The sequence below is a fragment of the Beta vulgaris genome, chromosome 7 (genome assembly GCF_026745355.1).
Source record: "Beta vulgaris subsp. vulgaris cultivar EL10 chromosome 7, EL10.2, whole genome shotgun sequence".
NCBI classification, from domain to species: Eukaryota; Viridiplantae; Streptophyta; class Magnoliopsida; order Caryophyllales; family Amaranthaceae; genus Beta; species Beta vulgaris.
Window position 1 is genome coordinate 50,821,225 of NC_079208.1, and position 18,055 is coordinate 50,839,279.

The 18,055-nt window shown below is 33.6% G+C and overlaps 1 long non-coding RNA gene across 5 annotated transcripts; it reads right to left on the bottom strand.

Moving 5' to 3' along the window:
* Positions 1-14,776: 14,776 nt before the first annotated feature.
* On the bottom strand, positions 14,777-17,709 carry LOC104899643 (uncharacterized). 5 transcript variants are annotated; one of them, XR_008970342.1, is made up of 6 exons: positions 17,479-17,707; positions 17,302-17,345; positions 17,023-17,104; positions 15,884-15,966; positions 15,276-15,376; positions 14,777-14,969 (listed from the first exon to the last, which is right to left on the bottom strand). It is a non-coding gene; the product is annotated as an uncharacterized LOC104899643 (long non-coding RNA). The 5 variants fall into 5 exon arrangements; XR_008970341.1 differs by having other exon boundaries at positions 14,778-14,969; positions 17,023-17,101; positions 17,479-17,706; XR_008970340.1 differs by having other exon boundaries at positions 14,782-14,969; positions 17,302-17,702.
* Positions 17,710-18,055: the final 346 nt, after the last annotated feature.

Consider the following 18,055-nt stretch of genomic DNA (forward strand, 5'->3'; position numbering starts at 1 on the left):
TGATAGTTTTGTTATGTCACTTGACTAGATTTGTATCCTCTTCCTACCACATAAATGTAATTTTCCCTCAACACTACACCTTAACATGGTTTCTGTAAAATTTTTTGCTGCATTCCATATGCGACTAACAGTTTTTGTTGCAACATTAAACTGAATTACAGCTAAGTTGATGCTGCCATATTGCAACTTACCTTCTTTTGCTCTGTTGAGAAGGAATAACAAGACTTGTAACTTGTTATCACTGCTGAGCCTGTTCCTCAGCTTATGATGAGCTGTGGCAGCTTCTTCATTGTCTCCTGTTGATGCTGGTTGTGCCTCATTCATGTCTAGTTGGAAGCCCAACTGTTCCAAGTCCCCACCCTCTGGTGCAATATCATTGTCACTGTCATCATAGTCACTTGGTGACCAAGCATCATTCAAGTTCCACTCTGAAGCCATGAAGGAGCAGGCGATGATGCTGAAGATTTGATTTTTTTTTTTTTGGTTTTTGGTTAAGTTTGGTTCTCTATGTTTGTAATGAGGAAGTGAAAAAAATGAAACTGAAGTCCCCTATATTTATACTGTATCCATGGCGCCAAGAGATTTAATTTTGCAACTTCCTTAAGTTAATTGTTCAGATTTACTTACAGTCGTTGGATTTGTATTAAGAGATGTTGAATCTATGATGCTATTTCTTGTGATTTTATTGGGTGAGAGAAATTAATAAAGTGATTTCATTGGTTGGACATGTTATGGATGGATTTGTCATTATTTAGTTTAGTGAAAACTGCATTAACCGCAAAAACCTTTGAGATTCCACTATCATTACTTTCTGCACGCCTAACCCCATTCATCAGCTTATTTTTATTTTTTAAAAAAAACAAATTAAGTGCTTTCCAATACAAGTGAATCATGTTTCATTTATCCAAAGAAGATTCCATTTGCCTTAATACCCGTGTAAAAACGGAATCAAGACTTATATTATGGGACGGAGGGAGTATTTAAGTATTTAAATAATTGATTTCTTAGACTGTTGACTATATTAAAATCAAAGGGATTATTTAATAATTTTAAATAATCAAATATTTATTTAGTCATACTCTAGAAAATTATTTAATAGTTTAAACATCTTTGAGTTGTAGTATAAAGGATCTTAAAATGGGCTAGAGGAGTCCAACTCAACTTAAGCAACCAATCACTGATTTTAAAAGTCCATACACAATTTCCTAATTAAACCCACAAGGGCTTATCTATATAAACCCAAACTGAAACCAAAAATTTCCACACATTACTCACTCCCCCTAATTTCTCTATCTCTTCTCCCACGGGCTTCCCTCTCCCCTTCGGTTTTCTTCCCCTCGCCAGCCTTCTCCTCCGCCAACCACCAGCGGTCGAGCACCACTGCCACCGCGCGACAACCCTCCCCGCATGCCGTCCTCCCTCTCTTCTTTTCTCTTTGGTTTATTTCTCCTCCTCCTCTATTTTGTTTAATGTTAAGTTTATGTTTTATTGATTGATTAATGTTTTCATGATTAAAGTTTGTAGTTTTGATGGTTTAAAAATAAATTTTAGATTATATAATTTGCATAATATAGTAATTAAATTTCAGATTTATTAATTTTGTTTAAGTAAGGGTTTTAAGCATCATAGCACGGATTTTTAAGGTTTTATGAGTTGGAAATGTACTATATTATAGCTTATGAAAATTGAGTACTCTTATGTTTATGATTACGTTTAAGTATGTTTTAAAGGGTTTTAAACATATTATAAGTTGTTGGAATTTTTATTAGTATGCATATGATGGAGTTTTAATTGTCAAAGTATGAATTTTTGAGGATGTTTGGTGACTAGTATGATAGTACTATACTAGGAGACATTAATAGTTGAAATTTTAATGATTAAAAAGGATTTTAAACACTTTTAAAGATGGTTTAAAATATTTTAAAAGTTGCTGGAATTTTATTTGAGTATTGATTAGTGGTTGTATTGATATTTAGTATGCGAAGAATTCTCTTTAGGCGATTTCTAAGGTTGATAAAGTGCCTCTCATATTGTCTACACAAGGTACGTACATACCTATGTGTTAGTAGACTAGTATCATATTAGTAGACTAGTATCATGTCCTAAGATTAGGATTGATGTAGTATCATGCATAAGGAACTATTTATAGTTCATATGTGATTTATATTCAAGTGAAATTACATATTTTATGTCGTTGTGTGAAGCATATTGCATATGTTGATTGTATTATGTTTGTATGGATGATTATTGGTGCAAACATATGGGATTGGAAACTTTATTTTATTAATTTAAATGAGGGACTAATAATTATATTGTTATCGGATCATGAATTGGATCATGTTGTTCCCTTTGGATTATTTTATCTACTTTATGAGGACCGATGGCCTCTTTTGGTAAGTTTGGTTATTCACATATGAAAGGTTGATTGTTTGTTGACTTAGCTAGATCGACAAATAAATAATGATTATGAGACTAATAATGGATCTATTCTTGGATTGTTGAGTTGTTGATCACCTTATCTAATCCTACGATAAAAATGAAAGTTTCATGTATCCTTACTTGATGATTATTTTTGGTTGTCTTATTTGTACAGTGAGTCATAACGAGTAAATAATTTATTAATCACTTAAAGTGGAAACTGAATAGCAATAAGCTTTAGACTCGTGTATGTTTGACGTGTTGGACTAGTATGATATGAGTTGGAGTACATGGTGGTAGCCCATGACTTTTTTTTGGGACCGAATTGATTACCGTGTCCTATTTTATCTAATTAGTACCTCGATATCGTTGGTCATAGGAGTACAGAGTCACGTCCGTACTTCGTCTTCTAAATTGTAGACTGGTTTGGTTTGGACAACTCTTTCTATTGCCTATTCAATCTAAATTTAATTAACTTATTGGTTGTGTAGTCAAGTTTAATATAGTTAGTCTATCATATATGTTATTACATATTATTTAGCTCTGCTTTAATGTTTATTAGTATCATGTTAGGTTTTATATTTATTAATTATGCAGTACTCAACTTTTTGATTACGTGCTTTTATATGTTTGTCGATCATGGTTGTGTCTTATTGATCCCGTGATGACCCTTTTGATGAGCAGTCTCTCAGGATCAATAGTGTATCGACCATTTCAGGTTTGAAGATGATGCATCATGGGTTCGGGATTCGTGAAGAGCTTGTGTTTAGCTTTAATATTTTATAGATGACTTTTAATTATGGTTGGAGTATGACTTTTAAGTTGGTTTGGAATTGACTTTTTGGTTGAGTAAGTTAATTATGTTTTCAAAGTTATTTATTATTTCCGCTGCAAAATTCTGAATAAACCGATATGTTATCACACCGCCGATAATGCTTTGATAATTCTCTAAGTTTTATATTAAAATAGTGTTTTGGAAATACAGAATCGTCACGGTGTTACAATGGGCTTGTAGCTACACATACAGAGTACATGTGTACGGACGAGATAATACAACAAGGAACCGACCTATTGTTCATGGGATATAAATAGACCCCATATGTGTGATGACGGTTTTCTCTTATATGGGTTTATGGTCACCCCCTTCATGATGGGTCTCTTACTTCGACTTTTTTGTGGGTTAGTTGGGTTTTTGTGTGTATCTCCAGCTCGAGAAGCTGAGAGGTTTGAAGTTTTGGGAAATTGTATTGGCTAGCTCCAGATCAAGAAAATTTAGATGGAGGCTAGATTTCAATTTCCTATTATATCGAACAAGAAAGATGTTTAATTATTGAATTTCGATTGTGGTTGGAATAGTACCATTAATTATAAACATAAATTTCGAGTCAAATAAATATAGACAGGAAACAAAATAACAAAGAAATTTTATTTCAATAAAGTATTGAGTACAACACTTTAGACAAATTATAATAATAATATACTAAGTTTGTGATTCTGTACTGTAGCTAGATAGTGACATGTGTTGATGTCGACCTGGATTTTAGTTTAGGGTGACATCTTGTGAGCATCAACCTGTGTGTTTGAGTTTGGGGCGAGGTTTTGTCGACATCAACCTAAGTTTGAGTTTGGGATGATGTTTTGTTAACATCAAACTAAATTTGGGTTTGCGATGACGTTTCATCAACATAAACCTGAGTTTGAAGGTTTTGTTTGAATGTATTCGAATGAGGGCTGGCGAAGATCAAATCTCGATCGAATATGTTTGAGTGTATTCGAATGAGGGTTGACGATAGCTTGAATCCTCATCGAATATGTTTGAGTATATCCTATGAGGGATGATGAAAGCTTGAATATCAATTGAATTTGGTTGAGTTTATTTGAACAATCACCACATCTTTGATGTGCTTGTTGACTATGTGCAGAGAGAATTCTAAGAGAATTTTTATGAGCTTTTTAAAATAATAATTTTCTGGTCTCTCCCACTAGAGGAGAAGAGGTTTATTTATAGGAAATGAATATCCCTCCATCCGGATCTGTTTATGACTTGGAATTCTTTCTTTACCTTTGTCATTTGACCATTTTATTTGGACTAGTGATATGGATTGATCCAAATAATTTATAATTCAATTTATATTTGTTTGATTTAATTTGGATAAGTTATTTAGGTAGGCTAAATTAATTAAATTGGGCTAGTTATATTTATTTTAGCTCAACAATAATTAATCTATTTAATTATAAAACACTAATAATTTTTTAATGTCTAAAACTATATCACACAAGCGATTTCGAAGCGTTTATATTATTAGTAAATTGGATGAAGATTTTCATATTGATTCTTTAGATTATCTTTTATGTAAGGATTATTATTGTTATAGATGTCGTATGGCGTTTTTATTAATGACAATTTTCCTATTGGCATCAGAAAAATGGTTACGTAGAGTTCGACTACACTATCGGGCCAAAGAGATAGGGTCATTCGGAATAAAATAGGAGGTTGGACTAGGCCAGGTTGGGTCGGGCATGTGGGTAGGCCAATAACTATGATCACATTAACTATATATATTAATACTTTAGAAACATTTTGGATAACAAACAACCTATATAATCTATCAATTTCTTGGGATCAATTGTCACATAATTATTCTCTTATGGATGGGCTAGAATTGAAAGACAAAGGCCTTGTGCGTCGATAACGTTTGTCAAGTACTCAAGTTAGTAATGGTTGACATTGCCATTTAATCCGTAATGACAGCAAGAAGACATGTTTAAGAGCATTAGCATGCATATGTTCGTCCTTGCCGGTGATCTATAACTTTGACTTGAAATGATAACCAATAGAATTAAATAAAACAATATAATGTTAGAATACAACTTTCCAAAAAGTGTAACCAAAAAAATTACCTATCATATAGTCATATAAGAGCATTACACATTATGCTATTACGCTATTTCAAGTTATAAAATCATATTTAAGTTAATCCTTACATTGAAACTTGAATAAGGTTAGCACAAATGCAAATCTCTGGCATCATCCCTATTATGTTTTGGGTCTTTATAATCTGGTAATGCAATTGTAAAATTAAAATCTAAGATAGTGGTAGTACTCTTAAGTCATGGATGACATGGTAGGCTAATACTTCATCCGTTTCATTTTAATCTACACACTTACACTTTTCACACATATCAATGCAAAACTTTGAGGACATATATCTTTAGTTTTGTATTTGTAAAAATTATAAAATGTACATATTAATAAAATACATGTTATGATAAATCAAACAAGATCCCACATGACTATATTTTCATCCGCGTATAAATCACAAATGATGGTCAAAGTGAAATTTGTGAATAGTGTAAAATATCAAAGTGTAACAATCAAAATGAAACGAAGGGAGTAATATACAGAGTTTAAAAACTTTTGACATTGATTCAATCAGTGAGCATAGAAGTTTCGCCGCTTTCTTCTCTTTGTAGGCATGTTATTTGTCACCCTTATTTACTACATATCGTTCGTATTTATATAGTTTTTTTCTTCTTTCTTCCCCCTCTTCTTCTTTTTCGTCCATAACCACCACCTAGCCACCACTAGGGGTGTGCAGTTTTGAACCAAGACCAGAATTCGGACCGGGATCGAATCGGAATGGACTAGGTTTTCGTTCCGGTCCGGATAAGAATGGATCGACTGAATTTTTCTTTTTTGTAAAAATTGGTTTGAAGGTTAAAAAAAAGTTTAAAACTTAGAAAAGTTATAAAGTTCTTTATTGCTTTTAGTATTACTAGTTTTTAATCTATCGAATTTATTAATATGATTAAACATTAGCAAAAAAAAAAAATTTGAATAAAAGAATACAAATTTCTGTCCAACCGTTCTGAAACCGAACTAGGGCCGGAATATTCCGATTCGAACCGGGACCGGAACATTCCGATCTGGACCCAGTCTAAAAAAATTTCGAATTCCGATTCAATTTTGGACCGGTGCACACCATTAGCCACCACTATCAACCCACCCCACCCCTATCCCACCCCACCCTGCCCCCACCAGTCCCCCACCTTGTCCCCACCAGTGGCCAAATATGTGAAGTACTTAGATGCAACGAGGGCGTTGTTATTCTTAAGTGGAGGAGTATATGTGATCCCCTCATGCTTGCTTTAAAGGATTTAGCAGGCTACTTATTCGAACAAGATACATATTTCTTTTAAAAAGCTCATTTCCTTAGTTACTATAGAGTTAAGCATGTTTGGCTAGGAGTAGTCTTGCGATGGGTGACCTCCTTGGAAGTTTCTCAGGGTGCGTATGAGTGCGGACAACATGCGCTGGAAAAACTTGTGTTGGTTATTGATGACATTTGTTGGCCCTGGATGCGCGTTGGTGACCATGGACTCGAATCGATATGCGTCGGGTGTTACAAATGGAATCAAACCCACGATCCATTTCGATGTCCTGTAATGTCTACAAGGACGCAAACTCTAAGGAGAACGAAGCCTTCTTTATATAGAGGTGGATACCTAAACCTTGTATAGACCTTTTGGGTAGGATTTTGGTTCTACGCCGAAGCAAAACCTTGCGGAATAGGGCCCAAAGAGGACAATACTACTAGTGGGCATGGAGTGTTAAACCCACCCCTTCCTCCTCCCCTTGTTGTAAGATTTCAATTTTTTTCACTGTTCATGACACCGAAATTAAATGGAGGAAAAAAGCGGTTCCTCCATGGTGGAACCGGAAAAAATAGTTGTTTTCACCATGATAGAAATTAAAAATTGGCTCGGTTCATACTAAAAAAATTCATGAAGTTTTGATATTTTCTTAAGTAAAAGAAGTTCTTTTAAAAAAAATACAAAATACAGGCGATGTTTAATAAATACGAACGTAAATAGTAAACCATTAAAACATTACATTTTTTATACGAGAGTCATTTCTCACATCAACATCTAAAATGACTTTAGCTCTTCTCATTTTGAAAATTATCTTATAAATATTAGACTACAATCTACTATCAATAATAACACTCCTTTATGTTAGAAAAGAATTGTGAATAGAGAAGCAGACGATACATGATCAAATATTAATTAATAACAAACGAAGTACAAAAAAGTGAAGATTATCTCCCTAATCCTTTGAACTTTCTTCTTTGCTATCATTATCACACAAAGCTGGAGTACAGCGCACCTATCATTCCATTAGTAATAAATCTAGCTAAAAGATTATAAACGGGTCTTTTTTACCATGTCAAACATGCTTTGCACTTTTTTTTATTGTTATTTATATTTACTGAGGGAAAACACGCTTTACACTTTTGCCTTATAATAATAATTATTAGTATAATAAAAACAGCTACTCATGAAGTACTTGTTTGTTTCTTGGCAAATTCTATGAATTTGATCATGTGAAAAAGAGCATTTTGAGGGATATACATATGCTTAATGAGTGCTCGAGGAGAAAGGAATCACAAAACCAAAGGTTTCCCACTTTAAGAAAGGACTAGTATAATGTCTTTAATCTTTGCTCATCACTACTTGAGAAATGCTATGGAAGTTCAATTATTTCTAGTTGTCGGTAAAAGAATATTCTTTTATGTGTACTAGTTGTTGCTCCGCGCGCCTACGCGCACGGCGCCCCAAAATAGTATAATTGTGATATTTGTAATCCGTTAAATGGTGAAATATCTATTTAGCACGTATTCCAAACAGACACTGAGTACACACGTTGTATTAGTTGCATCAGGCAAACCAATGAAGTACGGTGTGCAAACACGATTTATTTACTCGTTAATTTCATTTGAAAAGAGAATACATAATTAAGTTTATTTGAAGTACAATCCAATAGCTAATGTAACAACTTTGATTTAAAAGTTGGTGTTAACTTGTAGGTTTCTCGCGTGCCTTTGAAGTGTTGTTGAAACGGAGCTATAATTTATTCCTGTAGATAGTGGGCTCCCCACTGCAGCACCCTATTTCTGGAAATTGATGCAGTTGTTGTGATGTGCATCAAGTACCTTGTTGTCATTAGTTCACAAAAAATGTTGGTAAAGGCCTAGCAAGAGGATGCAAATAGTCGAGGAATTAGATCAATGTACATTTAAATCAAGTATGAGTATGTGTGCAAAGTAAGAAAAAGTGTTAAGTGCAAGAGTGCTTACATTAGTCGATAAATTGCTAATATGTTCGGCTGGCATTTTGAAAAGCACTTCATATTGTTCATAGGCAGCAATGATCCAAGAATGTTGTATTTGTAATATTCGAATAAAGTTAAATATAATTAGTAATTGAATGTCAAGCTATATGCTAAGATACTTGATGCTTTTTCTCTATTAAAAAAAGAAGATATTTGATGCTTTCTACTATATTAGATATTATTAGTGATGTATGCGTGCGCGCACGCGTGCGAGTACGTGCGAGTGCATGTGTGATGCATACATTAAACTATCAGAATCCCAAACCTACGTTCCTACCTCTTGATCTTTATCCTTCTTCCTATATGTTTGTTTCTCGATCTTTATCCTTCTTCTGATATGTGTTTTTGCGACTATAGAAGATCTTTGGAAGTGCTCCTCTCTCTTTGTCCTCCCCTCTTTCTTGGTTGTTATGTTTTTGTTTATAGCGTCAAATACAACATTATTCGCCTCTCTTTTCCTTTCCTTCCTTCTCTCTTGTCCTTTAAGATTTTTTGAATTTTTACAAATTATCTTGTGATATTTGTAGTTTGCTATTATTGAGTAGTAAAATATTTGTTTATCACGTATTTCCAAAAGGTGGTACATACAGAAGGTGTATTAAGTGCATTAGGCAAATCAATTAATAACGATTTGCAAAAACGGTTTTTTCCTCATAACTTTCATTTGCAAAAGAAATACATAAATAAGTTTATTTATTTCAAGTGAAATTCTAATAGTTAAGTTAACAACTTTGATTCAAAACTTGTTGGTAACTTGGAGCTTTTGCGCGTGCCATTGGAGTGTTTTTAAAGCGAATCTACAATCTATTCTCGCAAGATATAGAGTATACTCCATTGCAGCACTCTGTTTATGAAAGTTAATGCTAACAGTGGGTAGTTGCACATAGAAACAAGGATGTGAACATGATGTTTTAACTGCGTGCCTACGTGCGCGCCACTCCGAAATAGCGTACTTATTCGAATTACGTTTGTTTCAATTAACAAGATGATTGTAAAGTAATTATTCCAAATGGGTACTTGTTGTTTTGAGTGCATGGGGCAAAGCACAAAAGTAAGGTGTACATCCACAATTAATTGGTGGTTGTTTGAAGTGCAATTTAAAAATTAAATGTAACAATTATAGAGAGTTCTCTAAACTGACACTTATTGCTTCGTTGTATTATTTCACATGTTTCTAAAGTGCTTTTGAATGGACCGTCAACCTACTCTCACAAAATTGATATAAGCTTCCATTGCATGATCCTATTTCTGACATCAAGGAGAAAAAAAAAGTATCACTCATAAGTTAAGTATATAGTAAGATTTGAGCGAACCTCTTGTTCTTCAACTGTCATTACAGCAATACAGTCTGGTGCAATGTTCTCAGATATTTGAATTTGCAGCCTCAAGGTAATGCTCATCATGAACTGGAGTTGGCTATCAGGAGAGCTCGTAGTACTAAGGATAGCAGTAAACTGTTTGTTATGATGTATACAGAGAGTTTGTATTCCATCTGGTTACAGAGAAATGCGAATTTTTTTAGAGATTCAGATGTGAATCCTAATCAACTTGCTAGAAGTATCATTTTTAGAGTTGCAGTTAGATGTAGTGAGAAGCAAAAACAAATGTTAGTGTTGTAAACAGCTACTGTGGCTTGTATGGTGGGCATTAAGAGTAGTCTGTTACTCTAATGTTGTTGGTTGTACCCAATTTTTTTGGTTTTCAATAACAATTTTGAATTGCCAAAAAAAAAAAAAAAAAAGATTTGAGCGAACCTATATAAGTAGACTATAACGAAATAGAACGTGTTTACATAGTACGACTTCATCGCACCTGAGATGCAGCATGTCCATCAAGACTCGTATCAAATAGCGTTTATGTCGTCGGTGGAAATAAAAACAGGAAGTATTACTCTAATCACAAAGCGTTCATGTTTAGCAAGAATTTAGATAATTGAAAAATATAGTAATGTTCAATACTTAATTTTAAAATTTGTTAGGTGCATTTTGTCACTGCATAGTGTAATTGCGGTACTCATAATTTGTCAGATGCATTTTAGATTTCAATACTCTACGCGTACAACACCCCAAAATAGTTGTAATTCGTATTCAATTTATTAGGTGTAATTAGTACGATAACATTTTTTACAATTGGTTTCAAATAGGTGGTAAGCACGTAATGTGTTTGAATTGCATTAGCAAACCACGAAGAGTATGTGCTTGTACTAAAACTGGTTACTTGTCCATATAACGTTGAAAAAAATGCATGGTATTGGTTGTTTAAAGAACAATTTGAACGTAATATCTAGCAATTTCCAATAATAATAAAATGTTGAACTGGTTAACATGGAGGCTTCCATCATGTCTTTGAAGCATTTGTCAATGGAGCTTTGGCTTATTAACGTAAGATGTTTATAATTTCCCATCGTAGCACCCTATTTCTAGTATATGATGTATTTGGCGTGACTTGGATTAAAAAAATCATCATTTCAGTGAATGAAAGATGCTGGTAAATTCTTTGTGTAGAGAGTGCAAATCCACAAGGACTTAGAGACTTGAAATTTGAAGACATTCCACTTTATAATTCACATAGTCATGATTGAGAGAAGTAGGAAAAAGTAATTCACATAAGACCCAAACAAAGAACAAAGATAATTTGAAATTTAAAGACATTCCTACTTTTAAAATAAGTTGAATTCACCTAGACTATTCAGGTTCATTGTGAAAACTTAAGCAAATGTTGTTTTCTAACAAAGAAAGCATTGTACTCAACATGTACTTTAAAGGAAAAATAGTCTATTTGAAGCTTAAGATTACCAAAAACAATATTAAAAGAGCAAAACCTTTCACGTGTAACTACATCGATGATATTTTCAAAATCTACAAAAGGAAAAAAATTAGACGTGTCCAACTCTACATTAAGATTACCAAAAACACTCAACATTGTATTGCTCCTCAAATCCTCTCCATTCTTCGCCCTCCTTCAAATGAATACTTCAATAAAAAAAAAAAAATCATCTAATCTGTGGTGATGAGAGGATCCTTGACAATGATGATCTCAACCTTATCCTTCAAAAGGATTCCTCTTGCGATCATATGACTGGTTCTCCCAAATCCTGTGTAATTTCAAAAAATCAAGATTGTTTGAGATGAAAGCATCAACACAAAAATATGTTTGAGTTCGAATTAGAGATTTTCAAGAAGAAAGAATCAACATTAGCTAGAATCCCTAGCCTTCTAAGCTTATGATGCAGGTATAAGCAGCAAAACAACTTTAAATCTAGCAACAGTAGATTAACTTGATCCCATTTGAATCACAATCACCTTTAGAAGATATACAAACGAAATAGAACACCTCAAATATTTGTGTCCTTTTTTTTTAATCATGGACTCATTACTTAATTAACCAATCTAGAATTAATCAAGGTCTAACTCTTAACCAACCTAATGCAGAATCAATTGAAGAATTGTTCTAAATATCTAACTATTGATATTGGCTTACGTCCCAAGAATCATTTTATTAATCTAATACTCCCTAGTAGCATATCTTTTGCTAGTGAAGATGGACAAATAACATGATAGTTTATATAGGTACTGAAGACAACCAAATAGAGAAAGAAATATAATTGGATAAGCATGACACTGAACAACAAAAGCTTAGAATCAAATGAGATTTTTCATTTGTTCTTCAATGACATGTTACAAACATTGAAGAAATAAGCTCTTCATTTTCTATCAATGCTTCAATGACAGGTTACAAAGATGAAAGATTATTCAAAACATGAAGAGGAGTTTGGTGAAGGATTTTTGAATTTTCGTGAATTTTGGTATAAGAATTTGAAAGAAATGGAAGAGGGTGGTAGCGGGGAGGTTGTGGTGTTGGTTCTGATGGTGGTTTTAACATAGTGGTGGCGTGGTGGTGGTGGCGGCAAGGTGATTGTGACGGGTCTTTTCCAATTTAATAATTATTGTAGTTTTTCTAATAAGTTGTGTTTAGTTATTAAGATACAAGGTCAAAAATCTCCTCTGTGCACTTGACTCTTTATTTCTCCTTTTGTTATTCTGACCTCCTTTCTTGTTCAACCTCTAACATCTTTTATCTTCTCCATCACACTCAACCACTCTTCTTTCTACCATCTCCCTCTCTTCCCTCCCCTCCCCCACTCATACACAAAGTGAATAGTAAGATTTCAACGATGCCATATAATTAAACTAATAAGATGAAAGAGAAAGTAATTAATAAGGCTAGATCCCCTTCTATATACTCTTATCATATTAGAGAGTCCCCTCTTACTCTCATCGTATTAGAAAGTCCCCTCTTACCCTCATATATACCCTCATTATATTAGTAAGCTAATTCCTTCTTCAAATGAAAAAGTTTCCTTCTACATGGTCTCTCCATCCTCTTGCTTTTTTTCCCTCCTTGTCTAGGCTCCCTCCTTTCCTTTGCCTTATTTTCACTCATAAGCTAAGTAATTAGTAAGATTTCAACAAGTCCATATAATTACACTAAAATGGAAAGAAAAAGTATATAGTAAGACTGATTCCCCACTGATATCCTATTCATATGAGAATGACTTGTCCTACTAAAACTCTCCATCCTCTCGCTCTCTCTTCCTCTCACCTCTCACCTTTATCCTTTTATCACTCATAAGTAGATATTATTATTAAAGTGAGCCCATATAATTGGACTACAATGAAAGACAGTATTTAGTAAGATTAATTCTCCTATAGTACCCCTTGCAAGAGCTTGTTCACTCAAGCTAAGACGTCTAAGTTTGTCCAAACCATTTTGAAGTGCTTAGTCTCGGAACAGTACAACATTTCCCCAAATATTTCAGTAACCATCTAAAAGTAAAGTTAATAAGTCATCATGAAAAGATATAGACAAAAAGGTGTAGGAGACACAATTAAAATGTAAAAAGTTTACTCAAAAGCTACCTTAGCAACTTTAGCTTGAAGGTCAGAAGTAAGGTGGTCTTCCAAAGTTATTAATAATGGATAATGAGATGTTGCAAAAGCATGTTCTTTGATAGAATTCAAGCATTTGAGGATTGATACCGGAGCTGTTAAGGTCCTAAAAGTATAGACAAAGTTCAAAAGGTAAGCGCTAAGAAGGTTTAAAGACGTATTTACTCTGCTTCCTTTAACCACCAACACATGAAAACAAATATCACTATATCAGTATAGTTTAAAGAGGTATTTCCTCTGCTTCCATTTAACACCAAAAACACATGGAAACATTGATAGTCAAAGTTTTGTGCTGCCAAGCGCGATAACAAAGTGTAGCAATTGAAAAAGATACCGAAGGAAAAGTAAGTTAGGTGTTAAACAATAAACCATCATAAATATTAAATTTAGAGAAAGAACACAAGTCTACAACCTTCCATGAAGAACATTAACATCATCTTTCGATGAATTAGGCCATATATCAAGTTCAATCACCTTGACTCCTCTATGCAACGCCTTGACGATTATTGGTACATCACTGCAGTCGCTACTTAGTTGAATCCCCGTTAAATAAGAACTGTGACCTGTAAATATGAAATAATGTTGCATTGGAGCAGTCATATCATTCTGCACCTGCAAATAGCATATGCACCATGTCAAGAGCAGAAGATAAATTGTTCCCACGTTAAAATTCATGCATTATGTGGCAATTAAGAAATAGAAACACAGTCAAGTTACAAGTTTCCAGATTTTTGCATCTTAGTTGCCAGGATATGAGAGCATTGCTAATAGTAGTAACCAGCACAAAAACGGTCTGATACATGTAACACAATAAACGCAAATATTGCTTTGATGCTACCTTCTTTCCCGGATGAGATATAACATTTGGTTAGCGCAAAAAAGTAAGAAAATGTTAACTTTGAGGAAAGACAACTGAGAATATTACCTTAGTTCAGAGAGAGAAAGAAGAACATTCTACGTAAACTACCATAATCTCTTAACTCATAAAGGTAGACAATAATAATCACTTCAAAAGGAAATAACAATTTCCTTTTAAATGCACAACTTCTTCAATAAGAGTATAAGACATAATTGCGTGTAGCACAACAAATATGGAGTAGTAGAGTATTAGGGAAAAAAGAAGTAATTAAAGAGTGCAAATTCGTGCAGTTGAGAAAATTGACAGCACAGTTAATTACTGTAAGGTATACTTCAACAGGATGTCGATGTATATCTGTAAGCTATATCAATTGCCTAACTAAATCCACTTATTTCAATGCTTTAAAAGAAGTCATTGGATTCAACTAACATCTAGGGACTTCAATACAAAATAACATGATCTATTCTAAATTTAAAAGGCACAAAAACTAACATATCTTTTAGAGAATCCCAAGTCAATGAGTGATTGTAACTCCAAGCTCTTAGCAAGCTGATGACCAGCTGTTACAACCCTGTTGCATCATACATAATTAAACTTGAATTATTAACTCACACAAGAATTGAAGGGAACTCATAATTTTAATACAGAACATATATATTATCTCTTTCCTTATAAAAAAAAAGCATCTGAACTATTCAGATTCAGGACAGACAATCTGGTTTCAAAATCCATAAACATGTGTAGGGGCACGCACAATGCTCTACTGTTTGTAAACCTTCGGATAAAAGCTGACAAGGGATGGAACATGTCTTGCATTTCTAAGCATATTGGACTGTTAGGCTCATTAATTTCTTTAATTAAATATCAATAAACTCACATATTACTGTTTGTTTGTAGATCTTGTGAAGAAACTCCTTCAGATCCAACGTCAGCAAGCGTGCTTTGACATTTCTGTGCTACCTGAAGCAGCTGGTTTAGCTGCCAATATGTAAATACCTTCTTCAGTATAGGAGGCCAGAGATACTGCAACAATATACTTGCTAAAGATATTATTTTGCAGTGAAATAAAAAAAAGCATTCACCATAGAATATAAGATATAAGAAATAGTTAGAAAATTACTAACTCCCTCCATCAGTGTAAGATTTCACACTTTTTTTGTACAACAATAGAGTTCATATCGGAGCATCTCAAACAGAAAAGTGTGAAGATTATTCTTGGAGAAAAGATGACAAAGGAAACCATGACTTCTCTAATGGAGGGCAATTACAAAAGCATGTGTCAGGTATTTATAATTACAAGGGGATACAGGCATACAGTAGCTAATAACCTAGTAGCTAGTACCTATATGATTCAGCTGCTACTACATAGTATATGATTCAGCTTTAAGTATGCATACGTTATGTTATAGTTACATGACAATACAAATGAATATACATTGCATCAAATCTTTCAGTTAAGAATAACACATCAAAAATGGTACTCACAGAAGCCCAATGCAGACGCAAAGAAGACGCGTAAGCAACAAAACTGGCCACGATTCTCGGATACATGTGGTGACAGCAATTGCCTGCATATAAAGGGCATACAAACTTTAATATATATATAATAGTAACTGTCACTTGACTCCGACTCTTTGCAGCTTCGAAATAGCTAAGGTCTTGACTATAATACTATCTCCTATACAATTGTTCCCAGCAGACTTCTCGATATCCAAGATGAAATGATGATAATTAGTTCTTATAATTCTATCTTAAATCTTAATATACTCTTTAAAAATATGGAGATGCTTCCGTGAAAGTAATTTTCAAACTTCCTTTTTTGATTCTTCAAGATGAATTTCCTTTTTTGATAATCACCCATCTTATTATAAAACTTCTAACAATTCTACCAGAATTTTAAAACAAAAAAAGTAAATGAATTAATATATTCTGCAACTAAAGATAATGCAACTAATTAACTTGCACGTTTTACACCGGTTAGGACTCTAATAGCAAATCAAGAAAGAACCCTGGATCTACCTTTCGTCACCCATAACACTATCAAAAGAAATAGTGTGGCTAATTCCCACTTTTAAAAGGTCTAAGATGAACAAAATAAGACAATTTTATACGTTTTGTGGTTAAAATAAAATACTCAACACACAAGTAGTATATGATTGAAGCTCTTTCTTTGTTGCAGATCTACCTTATTCTACTCTTAACCCAATTTACATCATACAAGTAAAATTTTGAAGAGAGAAATTAGTATTGATTTTTGAAGGTCTTTTAATCACAACTTCGTAAAAAGAAAACCCAGCAAAATCAGTATTTACCCAGGCCTTTTTTTTTTCTTTGCGATTGTTAAATTTTTACCTCAATTTTCATTCCGCAATTGTATCGTTTGATTGTGTTATTGGGTAACTTTTAATTTTACGTATAATTTTATGTTTTGATGTGGATCTGTTTATTATTATTATCTTGTTTCCTTCGATGCTATGTTGTTGATTAGCTATCAAAAAACTCATAAATTGATGTCGAATTGAGCATTAAAAAGGTAAAATAAGAATAATTTTGGCGGCCTAGATCTAAACACAAACGATACAGTAAAATAAGAAAAGAGGAAGAGAGAGAAGAAGAAGAATTACCTTATCGTCATCCATGGAAGCTGGGCGAAGAACAGGAGAGAGAAAAGGCAACGACTAACCCAAAGGCTTTTCCTTTTCTCTGCTTTTATAATAGAAGAACTATCATATTCACTTAAAAGCATAGAAAAGGGAATTTCTCGACAAATTGCAAAATAAAAAAAAATACTAAATCAGACCTAACTCTATATTCAAAATCAAACAACAAAGCAATTTGAAACCATAGAAGAATCGATGAAACCAACATACACAAATCCTACGAGGAGATTCAAGAAAACATACGAGAGAAAAAGCGGATGCGATGAGATTCATATTACCCTAAACGGCTAAACCAAAGCAAAACACAAATTAGAAAAAGCAAAGTTAGAGGGAAAAAACAAGGATCTGAAGAATACAAAAAGAACATATGATTTGAGAAGCCAAAAACCCAATTATATGAAAGAAATCTAAGTATCTAACCTGGTGTGGACGATGTGATTTTCATTTGGGCGCGAACAATTGTAAGAAAATGATTGTTCGAGAGTTGATGGATGATGGATTGATAGCAAGGTAGTCAAACCCTAAGTTATCGCCGGATTTTATAGTCGGGGTGTCATTCTCACCGCCGTATTCTTCATCTTCTTCGCCTGAGAGGGATCAAAGCGACCAAAGAAGATGGCGAAGTAGAGGAATCGCCATTGGTGGAAGCAGGAGTGCAGGTCTAGGGTTTCAGTTTCGAAGAGGAAAGGGGATGGATGGTAAGAGAGACAGAAGATATTTTAGGCATTCCCCCAAGACCACACCATTAATAACATTAAACACCAAAAACGGTGAAGATCCGCAAATTTCAGAAACCCCATCTGTGTTAATCAATGAAAATTAACAGCGAAGTACCACCGTAAGAACTCAACATATTCCATATCAAATCGTAACATATCCCAAAAAACTATAATAAATAAACAAAATAGTTGACAAAATATAATACCAACAGAGATAAGTATGAAAGTGAGATTGAAAGAAAGAAACATTCAGTGTTCTGGACAAGACATGCTATGAA